The 4,931-nt window shown below is 46.9% G+C and overlaps 1 long non-coding RNA gene across 1 annotated transcript; it reads left to right on the forward strand.

Moving 5' to 3' along the window:
• Nucleotides 1-315: 315 nt before the first annotated feature.
• LOC119297698 lies at nucleotides 316-1,182 on the forward strand. Its single transcript, XR_005145722.1, has 3 exons — nucleotides 316-425; nucleotides 566-668; nucleotides 816-1,182. It is a non-coding gene; the product is annotated as an uncharacterized LOC119297698 (long non-coding RNA).
• Nucleotides 1,183-4,931: the final 3,749 nt, after the last annotated feature.

A 4,931-nucleotide genomic window follows, 5' to 3' on the forward strand; every position in this document is an offset into this window, starting at 1 on the left:
GGCTGGCGCCGACTGCCGACAAATAGTCTCTCGGTCTCAGGTTTTCCGTCGTTCTTAACGTGTCAAAATGAGCTGCCGATTAATTTCGTTCAGAATTTCCCACCGGCAGCAAAAAAAAGACAGATTCGACATGCAAGTCGATGGACAAGCATCTCAAATTCCACCTTTTTAGCGGAAAAAGTGGTGAGCAAATATCTTGAAGACGGCGGGTCCATCGTACGTGGCCATGACACCATGCACGATCAGCGCTAGCTCTCCTGGGCTATATGGCCTATATATATAGGCTGGTGGCATCGCTTCTTCTCAGCTAAATCACACGATCGAACGACAACGATCGAGTACTCGAAGAAGCCTCAGTCAGAGTCAGAGTCTGTGTACGTATAGAAGCATGGAGAGCAACCGCAGGGACCTGCAGCCACCGCCAGGTAATTGCTACTCGTAGAACATTTGGTTTTAATACCTAGACTTTTCACTGTCTCCAGATGCACCAAAAATAACTTTTTAATGTAAAAAATCAACTTTAAATTTTCTTGTTAACCTGGATCACCTGCTCCGATTTCGTCAGGCTACCCGACGGCAGCGGACACGGTGCCAGCAGGGGGCGACGGCTCGCCGCGCCGGGAAGAGACGAGGCAACGCGGCCGGAAAACTGGTTTCCTCGATGCATGGTATGCACGCACAAGCTCTCGTCGTTTCGTTACACATTTATGTTTAACTTTGTATGCTTGAGCTAGTATATAAATTCACGTGCGGCATCACAACGTTGTAAGAGCCTGCCACTAATTTCGTGTGATGGATGCATGTATGCTTTTCAGTGTCGCCGCACTGTGCTGCTGCTGGCTGTGCGACCTGTGCTGCGTCTAGATTGGACGGCGAAAGCATACGAGTTTAGTTGCTTATTAGGAAGCAAGTTTTGATCAGGGCTTCCTTATCAATAGTATCCAGAATCACGAGTTATATCATCTCGTTATGTCGTTGCTTTGTAATCTGGGTTGTGTATGCGTCGTCCTATATGTGTGCTTGTGACTTTGCCCTTAATTCTCTCGTTTTTCCTTTTGGATTGGGGTGTGTAACTATCCATATCGTTGCGACGCAATGAGTTTGTTTCTTCATGGAGCTGATCCTCAGCTGGTATTTGTATGGTAAAAGCAACTCACTCCGCAGCTCTTTATCGAAAAAAAACTCACTTTGCAACTTCGAAGAATACGTGTGCTATAGGCTATAGCCACTGGCCCCTGTATAATAATGTTAAAGATAGTTAAGACAATCTAGTGGCGAATCCATAACGGGAATCAATGGATGACCTCAAAGAACTAAACTAATTAAATCGGCACATACCAATAAACATCTAACACTTGATCGGGGTCCCTCTAGTCCCCTGGAAAGCTGAAGCTTAACGCGCTCGCGCCACTCGTTGCCAAGGTCGACAAGTACCTCTTGGGTTGACGTGTCCTCATGCTCTCTCTCCCAGTCCCCCACCACCCTGCTTAGTGTGGTGCTTGTTGTGCAAAGTGAGTTTTACAAAGTGACACACAAGTCTGAAGGCCAGAAACAAAAGCCTGCTCTCCTGGCACCGCGCCAAGATCCAATTCTTAGACTAAAAAACAAATGCGCAAAAAGACAATGATCGACAATGAAGATTTGTTGTTGAAGACTCTCACATTGTGCTCCTTCGAAAGCTCACAATAAACAAGCATGAGGAGAGTTGAAGTTGTCCTTTGCGTGCCACCACTTCTATCTACCACAGATTTAACGGTGTTGAAGGTATACAGGAGCTAGGATCAATGGGAAAAAATACGGGATGCCGTCTTCGGGACGCGGTTGCAAAGCTTGCACATGTCATAGTTTAGCCAACCACTCTTGAAGAGCCAATCCGTCGCCCGTCGTCCACACGGTTTTGGAGTATGAGCCATGAGAAAACTTATTGAGGACTGGGGATTTTCGACACCGCACTCTTCATATTTGTCTTAATGGCTCTCAAGAATTACGCCTTATATGCCACTGGTAGGAAAAGGGCATGTTGTCCCTGTTCGTAAGGGCCTTTTGTCCCGATTCTGGAACCGGGACTAAAGGGTCGGTACTAATGCCCTGTCCCTTTAGTCCCAGTTCAATCCAAAACCGGGACAGATGGGCCTGCACGTGGCCTATGCGTGGAGCCCAGGCAGGAGACCCTTTGGTCCCGGTTGGTGGCACCAACCGGGACCAATAGGCATCCACGCGTCAGCATTTCTGTGGCTGGGGTTTTTGTTTTTTTTGAAAGGGGGAGGGGGGGTTGGGGGTTTTGAAGGGTTAATTTAGGTGTTTCATATATTGTGTTAGCTAGCTATAATTAATAAAGAGAAGTGTTCTCTCTTATGTCTGTGCTTGGTCGACGCTACATACTATACATACGTATAGAGAGGACTAGACACGCTAGCTAGCTAGTAAGAAAACAAAGAAAACAGAAGATCGTCATGAACATATATGCATACAGAGAGAAGTGATATTGACCACCTCTCCTTCTCCGAGGGATTGGTCGAACAACAAGTTCTCGTATATCTATCCGACACTACCGGCTACATATATACAATAATTATCTCTTACAAATATAATCATACGGACTCAGGGTCCACATAGAATTCTCCGTCTTCAGGGATCACGTGGTCAAGAAAGAATACCGCCAATTCCTCTTGAATTGCTCGCATGCGAGCTGGTGCTAGGAGTTCATCTCGCTTCCGAAACATCTAATTTAAAGAAGGGGGTCAATACATATATATATGAATGAATGAAACTCAACACAAATGATGATAATAAAATAAAATTGTGAATGTTGTTATTTACGTACTTCATATTGTTCGTCAGTGTAGCCCCACTCACAGGTCGTGTGGCGGATGGACTCGCAAACATAGTATCCACAAAAATCATTGCCTTGTTCCTGCCACAACCACTTTACAAGAAATAGAGGTCAATCAAACTGATAAGAAAGAATGCCAAATGGTATTGATGAAACTAGCGCTTGAATGACTAGTAGATGCGCGAAACATGCTACTATAGTACTTACTTTCGGGTGTCTAAATTGCAGCTCCTTCGGCAGTCCCGGAGCTTTTCTGGTGAATTTTCTCCAAACCCTGCCGGACAAAGAAAACAATTACTTGATATATCAGGAAATGAACAAAGTTGCTGATATGGTGGATAATGATCGATTTAACTTACTTCTCGAGTATTTGGGTCATGTCTGCATAGTCCTGGGGATCTTTTCGTCTTGAGTCTAAGACGGTTACTAGTCCCTGCTCAAGCTTAATCTCTAGGAGAATATAGTGGAAACTGCACACGCATGCATAACTCATCAATTACATTACTATAACCTTGACTAATATATAAGGGAAACCGAATACGCACAAGACAGTAACACTCACTTGAAGTTGTAAGGAAAGAGTATTATTTCTTTATTTTCATTTATTACGAATGATCGTAGCAAGTTGGCCTCGGTAGCTGCGGCATGAAATTTAACCTGAGTTGCATCTATGAGATATGTGTTAATGAACTCAATATCACCGACTTGTCTTTTCTTCAATTCGGCGATCTTCAATCTGCATAATATAGTGAGGATGATTATAAATACATGCAATGAAAGAGCTGAGCTATATAGAGAGACTTAAGGATAGAAGTAGTACTACTTACAGATAGTAGCAGGCGACCATTGTTTTATCGAGGGCCAATTGATTGAAAAACTGATAGAACTCCTCAAATGGAACAGGAAACAGTTCAATTCCAATGAGGTCATGCTCCTTTTTAACTTTCATACAAAGTACTCCTCCCCCAAGAGTCTCTGCAGATTTTCAAGTACCAATCATGCAATCTTCGCATCATCGTTGATAGAGATCTTTCATCTTTGACGAGAGGCTTCCCGTACTCATATCTTTATATTTGCACGTCCATGGGTTCATAATGTACATCGTCGGCCAGGTAATCTGCAAGATTGCTATAACCAGGCACCATCCTCGGATCATTAGCGACGTTGTAGCTAGGCACCTTGAGCGGGGGGCACGATTGCTTTGCTTGTTCGCCGAGCTGGGCAATTTGTTTCCCAGCTCGTCGTTCTTTCAGTCTTTGATCACTGACAGTACTTCCCGACCGCTCCGCTTTGGCAAATTCCTTTCCAATAATGCGCTCATAGTTTCCTTTCGGTGGAGACTTCGGTGGTTTTGTCAGGGCAGCCAAAGTGCGCTTCGCTTTCACCGAATCTACCTTCTCCTCCGGAAGTGGATGTCTCTTTGCTTTCAACCCTTGAAACCAGTCATCCACTTCGGTTCGTGCGATCTCGGCGTTCTCCACCGGGGTCCTCTCGTATGGTAACTTCTCTGGAGTCTTCAGAGAAGGACCGAATCTGTATGTCCTCCCGCCTCTGGTTGTACTGCTAGACGCCGACCGAGCAGACGGAGCGGTTGTCTTCTTTACTTGCTTACGAGGCAGAGGAGAAGGACTACGACGCACCGGAGCAGCCGGAGCGGTGGCAGGTCTCTTCCGCCCTTGCTGGCGAGGCGGAGAAGGAGGAGGCTGGCTGCTCGGGTGCGTCGGTGCAGGTGGAGGAGGAGGCGGAGTGCCGCCACGCGCTGGAGACGGAGCCGGTCGAGTGCCCTGATCGTCACTCGCCGGAGGAGGAGGCGGTGGAGGAGGTAGAGTGCCATGACTCGCCGGAGGAGGAGGCGGTGGAGGAGGCGGAGTGCCCTGACTTGCCGGAGGAGGAGGAGGAGGCGGAGGCGTCCAGTTCGGAAGGTTGATGAGCTCCTTCCGCCATAGGCATGGAGTCTTCAGAGCAGACCCCAGCCTAGTCTCCCCTTCACCGGTAGGGTGGTCAAGCTGGAGGTCCTCAAATCCCTCCGTTATTTCATCCACCATCACCCTAGCATATCCTTCTGGAATCGGCCGGCAGTGAAAAGTTGCGCCGGGTT

This window comes from Triticum dicoccoides, chromosome 1A (assembly GCF_002162155.2).
Source record: "Triticum dicoccoides isolate Atlit2015 ecotype Zavitan chromosome 1A, WEW_v2.0, whole genome shotgun sequence".
Taxonomy (NCBI): domain Eukaryota; kingdom Viridiplantae; phylum Streptophyta; class Magnoliopsida; order Poales; family Poaceae; genus Triticum; species Triticum dicoccoides.